The sequence below is a fragment of the Ursus arctos genome, unplaced genomic scaffold (assembly GCF_023065955.2).
Source record: "Ursus arctos isolate Adak ecotype North America unplaced genomic scaffold, UrsArc2.0 scaffold_32, whole genome shotgun sequence".
In the NCBI taxonomy this organism is placed as follows: domain Eukaryota; kingdom Metazoa; phylum Chordata; class Mammalia; order Carnivora; family Ursidae; genus Ursus; species Ursus arctos.
In genome coordinates, this window is record NW_026623008.1 from 8966164 (window position 1) to 8986755 (window position 20592).

Consider the following 20592-nt stretch of genomic DNA (forward strand, 5'->3'; position numbering starts at 1 on the left):
GATGCGTACCAGGATTTGCCCTTTCTTGCAGAGGTGAGGACTATAACCCATGTTGATAAACGCACGAAGGACAAATCAAATTCCCATTCTTGGCAGGAAAAGCTCAAAATACTTGTTCTATTTGGAAGGTCTTTTCTGTTTTCCTTTAGTTCTTTCTCCCTTATAATAGTTATCTCCAGAAGGCTCTGTCCATTTTAAAGGAAAGCCGACTCCAAGCGTTTTCTTAGGAGAAAGAGGGGACTCCTTGGTCAGTATCATCCTGCAAGATCAGAAAGGGACATGGGTTACTACAGCCTGCATTTACTGAGCAGCTCCCGCAGGTGAGGTGGGAGACCGTCTCACTTAATTTTCGCATGGACCCTGTAAGGAAGGAGAGGTTGTCTCTCTTGTACAGATGAGAAGAGCAAGACCACAGTGGTCAGTGACCTTGATTAAAGCTTAGTAATGAGTGAGTGTGGGGAGCCTGGATATTTTCCTCCCCACAGCTCAGCTTCACATAAAATCCTCTGCTCAGCCCAAACCATGTAGAAGCTAGAACACAAGCAGCTGGAAACGAAGCCATTTAAGAGTGAAGCTCAAACAGTTTTCCATTCCTTCCCTGCTTCAACTCCTGTGTGTTGGTGCTCGCGGTTTTCCAGCTGCGATCCCTGGGCTTTCGGAATTAGTCTTTGCTATCTGGGGATCCCTAACCTCGGGTAAGATGCTTGAAATGGGAGAAAAAGATTGAAAGAGTTTTCTTTATCTAAACAGAAAATGTATGGACTCAAAGGCATTTGAGGAAGCTGACTGTACTTTCTCACACCTCCGACGTGCTTGATCCCAGATTGACTCAGATGCGCACAACGGAGGATGTGTGGCACTTGGGCCTTTGCTGCTGTCCTGGCCTGGCAGCAGGCCAGAGCTTCGGGCTGCCTCCCGTGTGCCCCTGTAGCGGTCTTCCCCTAAGCGTGTGTGAAATTGTCATTTCCATCTCCCGAACCTTGCTGCTTTTGGCATTTCTAAGCCACTAGGATGCCATTTTAAAGCAAAAGATTTGATTTTTAGCATGGAGGATGTGAAAGGGGGGAGAGTGGTGCTTTTCCCTGCAAACTGAAGGCAGAACGGAAACTCATTTTCTTTCCTCCTCATGTCTTTTCTCACCTCCCCTTTGTCTTTGAACAGCTGGTCAGATTTTGTAGAGGTGTTTCTGTCTCTGGCTTCTGCAAGCAGATGGGCTTTCGGGGCTTGGTGATACTGTCACTTGAGTCGAGAAGCCAGTTGGAGGAGGCTGGGGGCAGTGTGTTGTCCCTGAGAGTAGTATGGTTAATTCTACTGACCTGTTCTGCGGCGTGCTTCTCGGAGGAAAGAAGAAGTAAGATTAACTTAGGATTTAAGCCCTCCTTGCTGGGATAATAGTAATACTGCTTTATATTTATTTTGATTTTTAGTTGTTGATGAAGCATTGATATACCTGTGACCATTTCTGTAAGCCTGAAACCAGACAGGCGATATTATTACCACCACCATGAAGAAACTGAGGCCCATGGAGATAAATAACTCACCCAGGACAGTCAGACAGAAAGTAATAGAGCTTTGTACTTCTTCCTTGGTCTCCTGAATTCTAGAACATTGCTGGACAGGACTTCTTGTATCTTACCTGATAGTACAGAAACTGACACGTACTCCGTATTAGACTTGGGTTTTCTACCATCAGTGTTGTGTGTGAGCCTTGTTAAGCAGGCCCTGCACCCACCCGCAGAGAACACAGGTGGAGAAAACTGTATCTTTCCTTTTAGAGGCTTCTGGAGTCGTTCATTAACCATGGTGCTGTTGGTGTGAGATATCTGGGAATCTTGTGTTTGGAAGCACACAAACAGAACGTGTGGTGAGAACAATTCTAGGACCAGAGTTTTATGGTGAAGTGGGGGATGATAGGGTGAACAATTTAAGCTTATGTCAGGACATTACATTAAGTAATTTCTGCAGTGTCGCAGGTGAGGAGAAATTCCCCGGGAGAGACCATGAAAGAAAAAGAAGATTCTTTCAGAAGGGGTGAGAGGCTAGCTTTGCCTTGGCTTTCTTCATAGCCAAATGATGACATATCCAGGCCTCTTTTCTTTTTTTTCAATTACTCATTAATTTATTCAAAATCAGTGCTTGATCTCTTGTGTTAGATATTGAAGTTATTACAAAGACAGCCGGCCACAGTGTCTGCCCTTAATGAATTAATGCTCTACTAAGAATGATAAGCAATGTATATTCAGACTTTGTATTGATAGTTTTAATTTCAAATTTCAGGCCTAATCTTTAGGAAGGCTCAGCATGTCCCAAAGTGGTGACTTGGGGGCACGGTTAGTCGGTAAATAGTAGAGGCACACCACACTTACCTCCCACAAGCAGGCATGTGGGAAAGATAGCTTCCCCTTTTCTTTTCTATTAAATGCCAGTGGGGAGAACTTCCCATTTATTTATTTATTTATTTCAGATTTTTTTATTTCTTTGAGAGAGAGAGCTTGCAAACGGGGGTAGGCGGAAGGAGAGGGAGAACAAGAGGGAGAAAAGCCAGACTCCCTGCTGAACGCAGAGCCCTACACGGAGCTCGATCCCAGGACCCTGAGATCATGACCTGAGCTGAAATCAAGAGTCAGACGCTCAACTGACTATGCCACTCAGGCGCCACCCCCCCCCCCATGCCATTTCTAAGAACAAGGAAATTTCCCGGTTTGGCACGTGAGGACAGTGGAGATAAACTCAAAAAACAGGAGCCAAACAGGGGAGGTCAAGTGAAGAGTGAAGAGAAAGTGACTGGCTCTCCAGGTCACTTCCTATTTTCCCAGTCACACTTGCTCCCCCCTCACCTTTGCACTTCTGCTCATAATTTTACCTGTTTCGAATGCCCTTCTCCGCATCTCTGGCCAAATGGCTCCAAGTTTGTAAGGTCTAGTGCCAATGCCCTGAGAGATTTTCTCCACTCCGAGTTCCAGGGGCACTCTGTGCTTCCATGAAGGTGGGGACCACGTTTGCCCTTGGAAAATAATAGCCAAGTGTGCACATGTCTCAAACATCCCCTCAGCAAACATTTATCATTGTCAGGGGCTAGGTGCTGGAGAGTGAGACTTACAGAAATGTGGGTTTTTGAGGTCTATGGAACAGGTAAGGCAGACAAGTAAATAATAATATAGAGAATGAGTGTTTCACCTGGGGTCTACACAAACTATGTGCATTTCCATGGGATCCGCGCCGTGGGGGCCCAGGGGCAAGAACACTGTATTCTGTTTTTTGAGGGTGAGATGGGCTTGAGCAACATCCTGAGGCAATTGTCTGTGTTCCTGTGCATCCTGGAGACTTAAAGCTCCCAAAACACAAAGATCTTATCTGTCTTCGGGTTTTTTTTTTTGTTTTTTTTTTTTTTTGCCCATTTCCCGTGACAGCTGCGAATATTTGTCATAGGAGAACTGAAGGGATCCAGGCTGTGTCCCCGTGTGCTCTCCTCTCTCTAGAGTCATCCACCAGCGCTTGCATTCAACACACGGTCACTGACTAAGTGACAGTCCTGCAGGATTTTTTATACAGTTGAACTATTTTACGGCTTTAAAGTTCACGTCTGACTTTCTTCCCAAACACATCCGAAGCTGACTGAAATCCAGAATCGTGCTGCATGGATAGAAACACCGAGAGGAAAAGGCTGCTGACTTTCGGGGTCCCCTCTCCCCTCCCCATCACTCAGGGTCTAGGACATCAGCCGGGATCAAAGGAGGCCAGGCGCACATTATTGGAGCCAGCCCAGGCTCTGCTTTAAGGTATCAGGAAGCCTTGGGAGATGGTTATAGAGGGAAGAGGGGGAAACCCGGTCCCTCTTAATCTAATGAATGAAAATAATATTTATGGGAAATATCTGTTTGCTTTATTTAAGGAAGTTGTTTAAGTAAACATTTCCTGCAAGCTATTGAATTTATACAAAACGCATTGGTTTGGAAGCAGTAGCTTTCAGTGTTTTTGCTAAAATGAAAATTAAGCAGCACATGATTCCAAACAGCCCGTTGTTTCAGCTTTGTTGCCTTTGAATGTTTCAAAGCAGGATATTATGGCCAGTGGGATTATATTTTCTTTATTGGTAGCTTGAAAATTGGCAGGGATGATGCCAAAGTTGTAACAGAAGAGCTGCTAATAGCTCCTTGTACTTTTATAGAAATGTAACCTTTGCAACAGAGTCTTGTTATTATTTGATCTTCACAAACTTAGACGTTAAAGAGGGCAAGCATTATTTGGACTTGATGGAAGAAGAGATTGAGTCACAGCCAAGGTAACTGACTCCTGGAGGGTCAACAGGGAGCTTGCAGAAGAGGACAGGACCCAGGGCTCCTTCCCTTAGACCTCGTGGCTGCCCTAGAAAGCACCATTTCCCCCGCAGGAATTAAAGCACATCTGTGAGGTGATTGAACCTTGCAACATCGCAATGGGGCCAGCAGGGCAGGTGTGACGATCACTTCCCTTTTAGCGATGGGAGATTCGGTCACACAAGTTAAGTGGTTTTGCCAAAATTGTAGTCACTGCTGGTGCCCGGGCCTCACAACTGTGAACCCCCTGCTTGTCCCCGCCAGACTGGCTTCCCAGGGGAGGGCCGGAGGGGCTTTTGGACATGGGGAGACAGTTGTGAGCTAGTCTGACTTTCCAAGAGAGGGCTTCACGTTCCTGGTACCCGTGCTATGTTGCGTGAACGCCTCGCTCTAAAATCTCCGCCAGGCATGCAAGGCTCCAGTCACAGCATCACTGAGAAACGAAGCAAAAGGGCAAAGCCAGATCTCACCAGCCTGCTGCTACCTACCTGTTTGATTTTGTGTCCATTGTCCTCAGCAAGGACAGTTTGTAGGACTGCTGCAGTATGTTATTTAAAAATCAAAGACAAATTGAGGTGTCTCAATGAATAAGGTACATGGAGAGAGAAAAACTCTTGGGACTGAACCCAAGGAAGAATTTGCTGCTGGTTTCTCTTTAAAAGAAAAAACACAAGAGTGAACAGTGCCTAACTTCAGTTTTACAAAAAAAAAAAAAAAAAAAAAAAAAAAAAAATTGAGCTCTGTGAGAAGCCTCGTTTTAGTGATACTTCATATGGTAACTTCACTCTCTCACCTCTCCCTTTCCACTGAACCCCAGCTTATATTCTTCCTGAGAGAGGTCTCGAGCTTACAACTCTTGTCACTCTTTCCAGCTGAACATCGTACAGCCAGCTCTTCCCAGGCTCGAACCCTCAACACAACCTCTGATATCTTCATAGGCACTCCTGGAACACAGAGCTGGGAAAGAATTTGAAGGTCAGCTTTTCACCCTCTCAGATTACAGATGGAGAAACTGAGCCCCTGTAAGTTTCTTACAACTATTTAGTCACCGGGCCAGCTCTACCCTTCAGGCCTTCTTGGCTACAAATCTGGTATTGTCTCTGAGATGGGAGTCGGCAGCTTGTGGGGCCCGCTTCTTGTCCTTCTAGAAGTGAAGGAGAAAGAAGTAGTGGTCCCAGGGCCCTGACCTTGGGTACACTTTCTCAGCATTCTCAAGGTTGAGTCAGCCTGTTTGTACCGTCTGTCTCCACCCTAAATTGAGCTTCTTGAGGACAAGAGACTAAGTCCTACTCATCTTGGTATTTTTAACCCCAAGCGCACCCACCGTGCCTGGTATGCAGAAAGGCCTGGAGGGCTCGTTGAGCCAAACCAATCTGTTTTGTGTAAAGGTCAACCCACCCAAAGCGGGAGGGAACTGTAGCTCCTTTGAAGCGCCTGGCATCACTGGTCCTTCAGCTGGTCCTTCGGCACTGTGTCATCCAGCGAGCAGAACCGCACCTCACCTGGAAGCAAAACAAGACCTCCCCCTCCCACGAAGCACAAATAGGGAGGCCGCCCTGCAGAGTGAGATTTAGGGAGCAACGGGTGAGATGAGCTGGACAGAAAACTTGGCTAGGCACGTGGTCTTTGGTTGATAACCATGATTAAGGTAACTTTGTTGGTTAAAGTGGGTTTCTTGGAATTTCTCCAAATGTTCTTGTGTTTATCTGCATGTTGTTCATTACGATTGTTGTCACTGGGCTCCTTCCGAAGTCTGTGTGAGTTAGGAGAGAGGGAGGGGAAAGAAAAGGGGAAAAGGGAACCTTCTGTCTGGATTCTGACCAAGCAAAGAAACGGCTGCTTGCTGTTTTTCTCCCTGAATGCCACAAATAGGAACGTGTGCCGTCGCCCGCTGCCCAGCAAGCCTGAAAGAACTTGATTATGAGAACACTGTGATCTGAACGTGGGCCTTTCCTGAATCCTCCTTCGAAGAGGAACCAGTCGCTGCCTCTGGCTGCCGGGAACAAAACGACTTCAGCCCTGAGCCCCGTGGGTGCTGGCAGTTCTCACACTGCCTTCTGCACAGCCTAGTCACTCTCCTCTCTCCCGTCGGGCCGAGTGGCATGTGGGCGAGGGGACGACGGAGCCGGGGGGGGGGGGGTGGGGGTGGTAGAGTGGGGTGTCTGGATGCCCCCTCTGCGGGCGTGGCGATGGGGTCGCCTGTCACTGGGCTGTCACCGCCCTAACCAAAGTAGGGGCCTGAAACCGTCCCTTTTTGCCTTTTTACTTTAATCTAGAACACTTTAACAAAACAGCAGACCAAATGGTGACTGAGTCCTGACCCTTCTCCAGGCCACATGTAATCACCATCTTTCTGCCTCAAAATCTTCATCTGGGTCCGAGCCCTCAGTCACACCGTGGAGCTCCTCCACTTGCTTGCCGGAGCAAGATTGCAAAGAGTTAACACTTTTGCTTTTTCGGAAAGTTATCTGTGAAGAGTATTAGTTGTTTAATAAAGCGTGCCTGCCCTCCCGATGAACCCGCCAGTGACTCTGCAGCTGGGGTCATCCCAAGTTCACGCGGTGGACTTTTGACTGCCTTCTGTGTCTGTGAAAACAGTCGGCAGCTCCTGCGGGGATCATTCATTCAGGCCTGTAACACAAAACTGTTGCCAATGGGCACCTGCTGGGCGGCTTCCCAGGAGGGCTGGGAGGGGGATACCAAACTCCTCAGGCATCTGCAGAGATAAGGGCGGCAGGGGGTCCGCTGGGAGCGCGCTCCCCGGGCTGCACTTAGAGCCCACTGCCCGGCCAGCAGGCTGGTGTCAGAGTGTATCGGGCAGGATAGGATGTGAGCTAATTAAAGGCCTTTTACAAAGAGTAGAGAGTGTGTGTGTGTGTGTGTGTGTGTGTGTGTGTGTGTGTGTGGAGGAGGTGGGGGGGAGAGGTTTGGAGTGCATTCCCCAAATTTCTAGCACATTCTTTATTCCTCTCTTTTATCCCTCAAAACAGAAGAAAACAAATTAGAGTCTGAACATTTGGTTATTTCCAAGCTCAAATCCTCATCCAGTCTGCCTGATACTCTATTGGTTTTAGATGCTATTTTTATGGAATTACATAGACCAGCAAAGACAGATTTTACCACGTTTTCCCAGGAGACATCCTGTTCTTGAAATATTGTTTGTCGGCTGCTTGAATTTTGTCCTTTTCCCCCAGTTTGACACAGCTGGGCCCCAGAGTTCCTTCTTGAGATACGCTCTAAGCTTTCCCCCGTGTGCTTGGAAAAGCCGCTTGCTGGCTGTAGGGGGCGCTGCTGGGAGGGTGAGTCTGCTCGTGCCAGGGAGTGCTCTGACAGTGGGCTTGCTGAGGTGGTGGCCCCCGGGGGTCTTGAGCGCGCCGCGAAGTACCAACACAGTAATTCATTTTACAGTTAAACTGACCTAAAAAAGTCACCTGAAAACGCTTGAGTTACTTGCTCTTTTGCTTGTTTATTTAGCTTATATCCCCCGCCCCGCCCCTGCAGTAAACTAACTTATCTATGGATCCAGGTACTTTGAAGTCTGTGGTATTTTCTTCATCTGCCTGGTGATGATACGTTTCCTGAAAGCAGTTTTGTTCCCCTGCGACCTCAAGCCTTCATTATATTATTTCTGATACAGTTCACATAAGCTCGGCTGTGTCAAAGAAACATTTAGATCAATCTTGTACTACATGGTAACAATCCTAGGAAATTCCAATCCAAAGCCAACAACCTGCTTCCTTCATTTCTGGACTGCTGGTGTATCTGGCCTTGTCTGTGTTCTGATAAGGAGTAACCACAATGTTAATTTTGTATTTCCTTGCCTTTGTCTCACAGAATCTGTTCCCAAAGCTGATGGTCCAGGAGGCTTGTTCACTGTCACGTGACTTGGGAGGGAGCTAGCCACAGAGGAGTAATTAGCCTGACCATGGGAAGTACGTTAGCGTATCCCTCCTCGGAGTGTTTAAAACGCGTGTTACACTTCTCTTTTCCTCATTATCGCTATATAGAAAACACAGGAAGGACGCCATACCGATCACACAGTTGAAGGGAATTTTGAATCTAAGCTAGTAGCTGAATACGTCGCTTTAAAAATGTTATTGGCTAATATTTACGGCCTGCTTCACTGTGCGCCAGGTACTATTCTGAGTGTTCACACGAATTGGCTTGTTTAATCCTCACAGTGACCCTGCGAAGTGTCAGTCCCGGTTTATACGTGAGGACATGGAGGCTCAGAGAAATTAAGTAACTTGCCCAAGGCTGTGAGGAGAGCCAGGGCAGGAACTCAGTCAGGTTCTCTGACTCAGAGGCCGCGTTCTTGGCCCTGCCCCTTGCAAAAGTCGTACCCCGTGTAAAGGGCTTCATTCTTGGACCTTTCTGCGGTATCAGATTTGCAGGAATTAACCATGTAAGGCTGCATTCTCAAGGGGGTGCAGAGAATTTGAGTCACGGCTTAAAGTCCTTTCCTGTAGTGCCTTCTGTTGTATAATTAGCTCTTCCGTGGATGCTACACCGTCCAAGCCCAGGCGTGTGGCCGCCAACCAGGGAATGCTCCAGCCCCGTCCGAGATGCCTAGTGAAGGCATTTCAGCTTTGTTCTAGATGCACACGCAGAACTGACCAAATATAAAGTTATAACATAGCCTCACGGTAACAAATCCGTAAATGTGTCTGAACAATAAGTTCACAACTGCCAGGCTCTGTCCTGGGCACGGAGGAAACAAACAGGAATAGAAGTTCTTCCCCGTTCAGGGTCATGGCCCAGCACAGGAGAAGGTCCTGTAAACAAATGCGTCCAAGAAATACTCTTGTCTCTAGGACAAAAGTCCGTGTGGGTCCAGTGGGCGCCAAACGAGGGGGCAGACCTTTCAACCCAGGGCAGGGAGGGCCTGCACAGAGGATGAGATGCTTGTGGTCAGTCTTGAAGTCCAAGGAGATGTGGGCTGTGTGGTCAGGAAGCGGGGGGTGGGACAGGCCCTGAGGGGCCCACAAGGGGCAACCTGAACAGAGGAAGCTCAGAGGTATGGAGCAGCGGCGCTCGGGCGGCGGGCCGCTGGGACAGGAAAGCGTGCTGCTCCGTCAGCCGGTCTCTCCAGGAGAAGACTGGCGCTCTATTCCCTATCTTTTTGTTTCCCTTCCTTTCTCCCCATACCAGGTATAACGGAATCCCAAGGGAAAGAGACCTAATGGAGTTTTTCACTTTTTAAGCCTAGTGTGGTTGTCATGATTTGCCCAGAATCTGCAGATATAAAATGGTAATTATTCATGTTTTGCAAGTATTTTCACATATGTGGGTACAACAGTTACATCTTTCACAGAGGGGGGCCAAAGCAGTCAACAGCCCCCACCCCCTCCGGAAAAAACAAACCTAACTTGTTTTTTATATAATTAGAGCCCAAACCAAATCATGGCCTGTTCACAGCAGGTAGACTGCAAATCTAGCCAAACTGTTCTTTCTGGCCAGAGTGACTCCATCCAGTACTAAGGCACCGGCTGCCTCCGGCATTTGCAATTAACCTGATAATTGCATCTAGACAGAGCAGAAAGTTACCCTCCCCAAAACCCAGAGCAAACACACTGCAAATCCTTGTTCAAGGAGAAGGCATTTAGGCTTCACTTTAAACAACTGGACTAGAAGGGCGGGAAGGGAGGTCGTGGGCTGGTGCTTCAGCTCTGCTTTTCTGCAGAATTTGGAGCTCGACAGATGCAAAACCATGATTGGGGAAGTTAATTTATCTGACCCTATTTGATCAGTCCATGAAACTGTTTCACCGTGTTCTTTAGGCCTGGCTAAACTAGATACGGCCTAAATTTGAGAGGAGAGGGCACATTCTGTGTTAGAATGTGTTTTGTGGCCTGTCTACTCTCAGCCCTCTCCTGCATCCCCCAGTCAGTAGATTTTTCTCTGGAAATCCCTTCTTTCCCATTTCCACTCAAGGCTGGTAACAGTGTCCAAACAGTGTCCACTTGTGTTTGGAATCCCAGTTTTTCATGTATGGCTTCAGAGGGGACGTTTATCTTGAGGTAGACACGACTGCTGTCTCGCTGCCAGGATTTGGGCCGAGTCTCCATAGGACTCTGGGTGATTTCGTGGCACTTGAGCCTCACGCTCGAGATTGTCATGCAGGCTGGCGTCGGCCCAGCTCTTGGGGTGAGAGAAGGATTGGGTCCTCTGGCTCTCAAGATGGAGCTTCGGTTGGGCTGCGTGACACATGTGGTCAAGGAAGGGTTCCTTGAGTAGTAAAACCTGACAGATGTCCGTCAGGAGTGGGCTCTCCGGTCCTCGCCTCCCCAGCGCCTCAGTGTGTGTTCTGTGGTTGCTTCGCCGGCCCCGTCACCCCGAACTTGAGCATCTGCCGCTGCCCTTGCGTCCTGGACTCGGGAGACTGAGTCACTTGCATAGGAGCTGGAGACGCTTGCCTAGCACACAAAACTTGCTGTCTCTTTCCTTTTTTGTTGCATTCTCAGCACATGCTTTATTGCTCCTTTCCGTGGATCCTTTCCTGCTTGGGGAGGAAAACACGGTCTGCACTCACTGACCACGTGGAGGCTGGCCTCTTGTCCCCTCATCTCTGAGGGATGAATAAGGAGTGAGAGGGGTTTTCACCTTGTCGTGGAAGTTCATCACCGTTGGGATGTTTGCGTAGTAGAGCTGAGTATGCTCGCATTTGCCTTTTCCCTCCACAGACGCTTCTGGCTTCGGCGTTGTCTGGCTAACCCCACCTGGGATGCCCGCGCTATGAATCAGCACTGGCAGTTTTAAGCATAAAGAAGAACTAATACTTGATCATTTCCTGTGTGCCGGGCACTTTCTGCCATCTCTCCTTTCTCCTCCCTTCCAGCGGCTCAGATCATATGTTGGAGTCGTTCTCGACTCTTGTCACACCACGTCTCAAGTGCATCCACCAGTCCGGCCCGCCGGACCGCATGCCCCCCACCTGCAGGCAATCGCCGCTGGCCGGCCTCATCGGAGCAGCCTTCCGCCTCCACCCTGCCTCCCCCTTCTCACATCTGTTCTTAAGACGGCAGCGGGAGCTACCGTATGTGTCAAAAGGTGGCTCAAGTGGTGTCATGCCTCGGCTCAGACCCCTCCAGTGGCTTCCCCTTCCACTCTGCACAGAAAATGAAAATCCGTACCGTGGTTTATTAGGTGTGCGTGGCCTGCCCCGTACTTCACTGACCTCATCTCGTACCCTCACCGCTCTCCAGCTCGCTCAGCCCATCATCAGACCTTCTTGCCGTTTCTCAGCTGTCTGCCTCAGAGCTGCTGCCTTGGGGTCTCTGCAGTAGCCATTCTCTCCTGCTGGAATGTTCTCCAACCACAGGGTTTTCACCTGCGTGTTCTTTGTCCAAATGCTACTTGGTCAGTGAGGCTCTTCCTGGCACTCCCTCCTCCACCTAGACTTGCACCCCCTCCTCCAACATCGCCTCTCATCCTCCTTCCCTGCTTTGTTTTTTACTCAACATATATTATCACTTTCATTTTCTTTATTTACATTATTGTCAATGCAATTAGCATGTAAGTCCTACGAGGGACAGAAGTTTTGTCTGTTTTATTCGCTGCTGTGTCAGAACAGCCAGGCCTGGCCCAGTGTGGATGCTAAGGGAGTTTATGTATATAGGAGGGAACTGAGGAGAGGAGCAAGGAGCAGACAGACCTCGGAGTCAGGCATTATCTCAGTTTGTAGGTCAGGTGCCGAGTCTCCAGAAAGTTGCCCAAGATCACACATCCCATAAGTGAAGCCAGAATTTGAACCCAAATGTGACTCCAGAGCTTCCGGATTTCCACTTTCCTGCGCTGTTTTCCTATGGGCGTCTCTGCCTCGCTTATGGCGACCATACAGACTCTGGATTTGTATGCACGTATGTAGTGATATGAACACATTAAAATGCCTGAGAGAGAGTACTTGGCCAGAATCTCTTAGTCTCCTATCATCTGGAGCTTAATCTCTAGAATAGACAAATAAGTACCAGCAAAGTCCTAAAACAGATGCCCCTCAACATCAGAAAATGTGTTTAGCACACAGAGCTAAAGAGATCAGGAAGCAGCACATTTTGAAAATACAGACTGGCCCAGTCAAACCAGTGAAGTCTTTTTGGTCATTGATTCCCAAAGCTACTCTGGGTTCACCAGGGGCTCACTAGGGAGACCAGCCCCTGTCAGTTCCAGAGTTGGCACTGTCCCGTGTACCTCCACACCGCGTGCCAGGGTCTGTCCGTAGCACTGGGGATATGAAGGGGGACAAGACAGGTGCGGCACTGGACATGCCCTCAACAAGCTTCACTCCCCCTCGAACTTAAAGGGCCGCTGTCGCTGAATCCCTAGAGTGGCTAGTTTTTAAAGGGACAGTCTCCCAATTTCACTTTCTCATTTTGTTCTTTGAAGTTCTTAAGTTCGTTTTAAGTCCATTGTGCACTCTTTGGCTAACAGGAGGTTGTGGTGCTTATCTGAAGGCTAAGAAACATCCAAGGCAATGAATTCCTGTTCTCCTGTGTCCCCGGCCCTTTGGTAGACCTAACAGCAGTCATTATGGTTCAAGATCCCCCAGGAGACCCCTTCTTGCCCATCAGCAAAGCCACATGCACCCTATGCAAAGAAATGATAGCTGTTCCATCCGTCTTAGGGAATTTGTTCTGTCTTGTCTCTTGCCTTTGCCTTGGACTTGGGATGGGTTTGTTTTCTTCCCTCGATGCTGCCTGTTGGATATGCCCTTAGGCTTTACACCTACAGCCCAGGACCAATGATGCCTGGGCTCACGCTTATCTGGGAATGGTGCTAAGAAATCAGTCATCAGGGGCGCATGGGTGGCACAGCGGTTAAGTGTCTGCCTTTGGCTCAGGGCGTGATCCTGGCGTTATGGGATCGAGCCCCACATCAGGCTCCTCCGCTATGAGCCTGCTTCTTCCTCTCCCACTCTCCCTGCCTGTGTTCCCTCTCTCGCTGGCTGTCTCTATCTCTGTCGAATAAATAAATAAAATCTTTAAAAAAAAAAAAAAGAAATCAGTCATCAGCTGCTACTAAATGTGTTTCCCTCTGTTTCCAGCTATGTCAAAACTTACGGATATTGAGAGATACCATTTCATGTTTGACCCCTGTCTTGTACTCTTTGCTGTAGGTACGTGCCTTCAGAACCTTCAGTTAGTAGAAAAGCAGGCAGTGGCAGCAGTAAGTTTAGAACCTCTTGTGAAAGATACGGCCACAGAGGGGGGAAAATGGAGGGAGTGACAGCTTGAATGGCAGGGAACTTCAAGGAAGGCCTTTTTAAGATTGAGCAGATTTGATTATATTTGTCAGTCTGAAAGGAAGGAGGCAGGAAGATTGGAGATATGAGAGAAAAGAGGATTGCTTCAGCAACATCCAAGACGAGGTCTTACAAGAGCGTGGAAGAAGGCTCTAGATTTGGCAAATACGCCATTTGTCCAATTTAAGCTGGAGGAGAGGAAAGAATTCTTTTCCCTGACTAGAATCTACGAATGGATGAAGTGGCAGTGGGGCTAGCGCGGAAGAGTCAGAAAGGAATGCAGAGCTGTCTTTATTTGGCTCTGAGGGTGTTCCAGGCACTGTCTTCGGTGGTTAGGGGTGCAGAGATGAGCAGACCTTCCATGGCCCCTGTTACTGGACTCTGAGCTTCTTGGCATCGTGTGCCACAGCGCACCTAGCCCTGTGAGCAAACAGGCGCCAAAAGGACCGCGTGGTCGCGGATGCGATGCTGGTACGGCTGCACACAGAAGGCGTATGGAAGGAGTGGCTCGTCCTACGGGTTTGGATGCAGGGAGAGGCCATGCAGAGCTCTGCGGAGGCATCTGGGAGAGCCAGACTGAGGTTGGGAAGGCAGAGGTTTGCAGCCATTGATGCTGGAGGATGGAACAGTAAGAGTAGGAGGTGATGTGGGTATGTCCCCATAATTAACTTTCTGCCCACCTTCCTACTAGATAGTTCCATTTTGAGTAACAGTAGCCTTCCTTCCTAAATCCAAACCAACACCTTCCATCTAGTATTCCCTGCTTAGGTGACTAGCAGTCGTTTGTAAAATATTATTGGTTATCTACACATAAAGTCTAGGTGGAAGAAATGACCTGAAATTGAAGACTTGGGTACCTTCTGAGTTTAATTTTAATTTAATCAGCTTTATCCTTAAACTTTTTAGGGTCAGATCTCTAAACTAGCAATGCCCAATAGAAATATAATATGAGCCACATAATTTATATAATTTAAAATTTTCTCATAGTTGCATTAAAAAATTAAAAAGAAACAGTTGGTTGAGCTTCCAACTCCTGGTTTTGGCTCAGGTCATGTTCTCAGGGTCAAGTCCCGCATGGGGCTCTGCTCTCAGTGGGGAGTCTACCTGAGGTTCTCTCCCTCTTCCTCTCCCTCTGCCCCCCCCACTTGCGTGTGCACTCTCTTTCTCTAAAATAAATGAGTATTTTTAGAAAAGGTAAAAAGAAACAGAAGAAATTATTTTAAATATTTTTATTTGACCCGTAATATCCAAAATATTATCATTTCAGTCTGTAATCAGTATGTAAACATAATTGAGATGTTTTACATTATTATTTTTCATGTTGTCTTTGAATTCCAGTATGTATTTTATATTTACAGCGTATCTTAATTCGTACTAATCACATGTTAAGTGCCCAGTAGCCTCCCGTGGCACATGGTCACCTTCGTGGACGTTGTGGCGCTAAACCAGGAGAGGAAGTTAGGGTCATGTGATAACAGCATTATTGTGTGTCTGAGCTGATGAGTTTCTGGTCTCTGTGGCTAACTTGATTATTTGACTATGCAAGCTATCTCTCTTCACTACATTTAGCCTCTCATCCTTTTGCTAAGGGGTTCGTTTCTAAGATTTCCCTTGTTCTTGTTGGAGGAAGGAAGGTATTGAATAGAGAAAGCAACTTTAAGCAGTTGGCTTTTGTCTCCATCATGGCAAGGGGAAGTTTTCTACAAGATTCTAAGAAATAGCTGTCCAAGTTGTCTTTAATTTTTTCCCCTCAGGTTATTTGTTGGTTTCCTTTTTCCTCTTTCCCTGCCTGCTTGCCAAAATTTAGAAAACATTCTGTTCATGATGTTTTTGAATATGGTGGCATTTCAGATACAGGCATGATTTTTATGAAGCTAATTTTTATTTTTAAAAAAATGAATTCTGCCTTTGGTTGCATATTTAGAAAACAAGTGCCATAAACGTTTTTTAAATTATGGAAGAGTCAGTCAATAGAGTGTTATATAGTGTGTGGACAGCTGAAAGGACAATCAAATGAATACCTGGGCCTACGTAGACTCAGCTTAAATGATAGAATGTAGTAATAGAATATTATACTAATGAAATAGAACGTGCTAAAATATACTAGTACTTTTGAAAAAGCCTCCGTGCTCACATTCCCTTTTTCCACTGTTGAGTTAAATGGATTGGGTTTTCTTCCTCATTCCAAGTGTTGTTCTTTAGGCCTGAAATCTGTTAACCTGGAAATGGCTAGTTCAGCTGGCTTTAAAAACCCCAGATCTATGGGAAGTAGATGGGTGTGAAGTCTGAATGTCTGCTCCCAGCTCAGCCTTTCTGGGGCTGAAAGACAGCAAAGGCAAGAATGCCCTACGGAAAGGCCACTAAGGAATCCAGGGGACAGGCAAAGAGCGGAGGTTTCTTAGGAGCTATTGAGAAATCGCTAAACTGCCATTTTATTTTTATTTTAGCCCATCTGAGGCATTGGGAACATTTGAGTCCATTTTTAAAAGAACCTTTGGGGTGCCCCTGGCTGGCTCAGTCAGTTAAGTGTCCGACTCTTTTTTTTTTTTTAAAGATTTTATTTATTTATGTGACAGAGAGACAGCCAGCGAGAGAGGGAACAGAGCAGGCGAGTGAGAGAGGAAGAAGCAGGCTCCCAGCAGAGGAGCCCGATGTGGGACTCGATCCCGGAACGCCGGGATCACGCCCTGAGCCGAAGGCAGACGCTTTAACGACTGCGCCACCCAGGCGCCCCTCAGTGTCCGACTCTTGATATGATCTCAGGGTTGTTAAATCAAGCCCCACCCCACAAGGAGCCTGCTTAAGATTCTCTCTCTCCTTCTCCCCCTGCCCCTCCCCCCTCAAAAAAGAAAGAAAGAAAGAAAAAGAACCTTCTTTTGGCCTTTCCTTTGAGCTTAGAAACAAGCCAGGTCTCAGGAGAAATGAGACAGGACTTAAGTGCCTGCAACTGAGCTGCCTCCCATTCTCATCCTAACCCCAAAAAGAGAGGCTCACCTTGCCTTGTATTCCCAGCCTCCAAACTCCAGTCCTGAATCTGTAGTCTTCTCTTCTCTCACATTCGTCACACTTGCTGATGAATAACTTCCTAACAAGTGAGTTGCTGGTTTTTGTATTTCTAACTTTCCCCAAATGCAGGCTTTACCCCACCCACCCCCATAAAATGTTTGGTAGTTGTAAGAAGTAGTACCTGAGTTTCCACTGTGGATCCTCGGTTACTCTTAGATGGGTGGGGCTGTTGGGAGAAGCATCGGAGTGCCCAGATGGACAGAAGATGGATGGAGACTGAACTGGACCCACTTTCAGGATCCTTTCTTACCCAGGAGCATGGCTGGCTCATGCTCATTCTCTCCCCACAGCTCTCTTTTGCTTTCATCCCCTCCGCCTTGAATTTGTATCCCCACCATGTCAGTTACCGGTACATGAAACAGTCCTTGCCAGAGCGGTCGTCTTTTTCTGTAGTTAGATTTGGTTCACCAGACCAGCTCCGACAAAGCAAATCTTTGAGTTCTGGTGCTCCACCTCCCTCAGCAAGTCCTTTTGTAAGAAGCTGGGTTGGAAGAGCAGAGCTCTTCTGTGCAAGCAGGAGCTCTTGAGATCGCTGGTCCTGATTCTCACCCTCGCGTGCCTTCCGTCTTTCTTCCCAGCTGTCAATGGTGCATGCTAGTTCCGTGATCCATGTAATGGACGTTCACAGGACTCCATCCTTCTCTGGAGCCCACGTCACATGTGAGAGTGATGGGTTTGGGGAAAGGAGGAAGTGGTTCTTTCTTCTTTCAAAGACTACATGGCATAGGGCAAAGAATGGGTGATGGAAGGGGGCAGGGTGTCTGACTTGGGATATTTTAGTTAAGGAAGGGGATTGGAGCCTGACTTTCTTGTTCGGGGATTTGCATGTAGTTTTCTGAAACTTTATTATTTATATACTTCTTTTTGCTTCCTTCATCTGTCACCACCACTGCTAGGGAAAGGAAAGATGTCTCCTTGGCATCTTTATCGATTTTCACTGGCATTCACCAAGGAATTTTTCCATGGAGGGAATAACAAAAATCGTGGTTGGGTTTCCTCCATAGATGACCCAGTATCAAATGTAGGTCGATTCTTAGCAGACTTTTGTTGGAGATTATCATGGTCTTTCCAGTTTCATCTGTACAATGGGGATAATAATAGAGCCTATCTCACAGGGCTGCTGTGTGGATTAAACTCATAAATGATTTCATAGACGGCCAGCCCTTAGAACAATGCCTGATACATAGTAAACATTGTTGGTTTACAATTCCAAAAGTTATGCTACAGTCTTCAGCAGTCAGGAGTTTTCCTTTACCTGTTTTGCTGCATACTCATTTAAAACTTCATTTATTTGAAGAAACCAGTTGGAGACCAGTTTCTTTCTAAAAAGAAACCTCATCACGATATCTCAAACCCTTGAAGCCTCTCTGACTTTTTCAGTGAGAAGCCCAGCTTATTCTCGTGCTGAGCATCTCTGGCTGCTCTTTATGGTACCACCCATCCCCTGTCTTCCCAGACTTTCAGCATTGAAGAGAATATATTTATTGGAAATACAAAGTACTTCATAAGAATGAAGTCCTTTGTGACTCGGAGTGAGATAGGCTTGAGCTTCTTTCCTATTGTGAAACGTTCCCAATTCCATTCCTCATTTCTGTATTTTGAGATTTCAGTCTATTTATAATTGGCTTCTTCCTGCTTTCCTTTGTTCCAGAGCAGGTATGAGGTGGTTCCTGTCGTACAGGATGAGACATGCAGGCTTCAGTCGGGGTGGAAGGGGGAGCAGAGCACTCCCTAGAAGAAAGAAAAGGATTTGCAGTACTAACGCTCAGCATTTACACATTGCTTTGTGGTTTTTTTCCCCCCCGAAGTACTTTTAAAACCACGGTCTCTTTGGATTACCCCAGTGACACTGTGGGTTGTGTTCTTCCTGTTTTATAGATGAAGATACTGATCCCTGAAGAGAGAGTGTTTTGCTCACCCAGCTGATACTGGTGACAGAGTTGAGATCAGGATACCTGGCTTTTCAAAGGCTGTGTGCTTCCCTAGAGTTGAAATTGTGTATCTGCAAAGTCAGGCTTTATGCTGTGACCACCTCAGAGGGATTTTCCCCCTACAACATAACCTATCTCCTGGTTCAGTCCTGAGGCATTGGCTATTTGTGCATATTGAGAAACCTTGTTAGGATGGCAGAACTGGAGGTCACTCATGGGGTGGGCAGGCCTACTCCCCTTGACTAGCACCGATGGTACGGAAACCCACCTTCAGCTTCTCCCGTGTGCCTCGGGCTTTTCAGCAGTAGACGAGCGGGAAGCCTGGCACCCTCAACTCCATCCCCTACCCCTTCTGGGGAAAAGCTTATCATGAAGCTGTTGAAGGGCTACAAGTAGGACATCATCCCCTCCCACAGAAGATTCATCCTGCCCACATGATTCTTTACAATTGGTGTAGGAAAAACGGGAAATTGAATGTGACTAAGCTGTGGCACGTACCTGTTGTTGCAAATCGGCCTTCCTGATACCCCCGTGTAGGCCACTTACTCCTGTGCCTCTGGCCTTCTAGCCAACTCCACCAATCCTTCTTAAAGAAAAGGCAAAACCTTTTTAGGAGAGTGCCTCAAACCACTCTGAGCTGCTAGATTAATCTGAAACAACATCTGAGTTCACAACTGGGTCAGGGTTGCAGAATAGCAAGAGAGACTTGCCAATTCAGCAGGCGTGTGTCTTGAGCTAGTTAAGGCCCAGGACAATCTTGAGGTCTGATTTTGTTGCTTATGTTTAGACCTTGTGTGCTGAGATAATTCTGGGTGGCTTTGAATAACTTTGTTTCTTAACTGAAAAGGAGTGTCTGTTGCCTGATAAGTGTTTATCCGTGAAATAGCAACATGGTATAGGTCTTAGGGTAGGAGGGCTTTTACATCTCCGGAGACACCCCCCCCCCCCCTGCAGAAAAAAAGCAAGGTCATTGGCTCAGGCGTGTTACTGAAGTAGAATGTCAGTCCTAGATTTAAAAAAAAAAGTATCTGTATTATTCTTATGCAGGGTCTCTTCTGGATTCTTTCCCCTTTCTCTCTTTGCCTTAAGGGCTATACATAATCATAACCAAATAGACTGAAAACAGACAAACCTGTCCCACTTCTAGTGGATAGAGATCTGGGGTCCAAATATGCCTCTTTCTTGCCAAACCTCAACTTGTTCCATGTCCTTTTCTTTCTTTCTTTTTCTTTTTCTTCCTCCCTCCCTTCCGTCCTTCTTTTCTTTCTCTCCCTCTCTCTCTCCCTCCCTCTCTCTTTTTTCTCCTTCCCCAGTTTCAGCCTGTCCCTTCAGCATCTGGCTGAGTGAGGGCTCGCTGTTTGGTTTGCCTTGTGTCGGTGACAGATACCCATTGCAAGCTGCATCCTGGGCTCCTTTAACTCTGGTCTCCTTACAGGGATCACAAAAGGAGTTTTCAACGTCAAGGCAAAACTCACACTGAGAATCGTTTTTAACTGTGGCTATTTAACAATGTGAATCAGAGTGAAGTGGTGAAAACCTTCGTTGTTAAGTGACTTAGGTCTCACATGACTTGAAGGGCATTTTTCTACTCGTGTACCGACAGAGTTGGAGAGGACTCTCGAATGTAAGCCTCCAGACCACTCTGAAGAAGCATGTAAAAATCGATGGCCCCACTGGGTGTCAGACACTGTGCTGGACATTTTGCATTATCTCTGTAACCCTTGAAAGCAACCCTTTAGAGTCTGGTTCTTTGCAGACAGGTAAACTGAGGCTCAGGAGGATTGAGCGGCTGCCACCAGCATGCACATTCACGTCCACCTTACAGGCACAGTGTGTGCTGCCGGGCTCTCCGAGTGGCCGTGCTCCAGCTCAGCGGATCTCTGGCGGCGCTGCCCGGAGCTGTGCTCATAGCTGACACCCGCCGTGGAGCAACTTTCTGGTTGGGAGAACATAAGACCCCCTCACACCGCCCAGCCCTGTCAACTTCTCTCCCTTTCCTGTTATAGGCAGCCACCATTTGCCCCTGTGACAAGAAAAGTAC

At 47.3% G+C, this 20592-nt stretch overlaps 1 protein-coding gene and 1 long non-coding RNA gene across 6 annotated transcripts in view; one reads left to right on the plus strand and one right to left on the minus strand.

The window, feature by feature from the left end:
- Positions 1 to 20592, plus strand: part of VPS13D (vacuolar protein sorting 13 homolog D) — a 253616-nt gene that overhangs the window by 163540 nt on the left and 69484 nt on the right. The window lies entirely within an intron of this gene.
- LOC130542322 (uncharacterized) lies at positions 14781 to 19222 on the minus strand. Its single transcript, XR_008956807.1, has 2 exons — positions 19050 to 19222; positions 14781 to 18351 (listed from the first exon to the last, which is right to left on the minus strand). It is a non-coding gene; the product is annotated as an uncharacterized LOC130542322 (long non-coding RNA).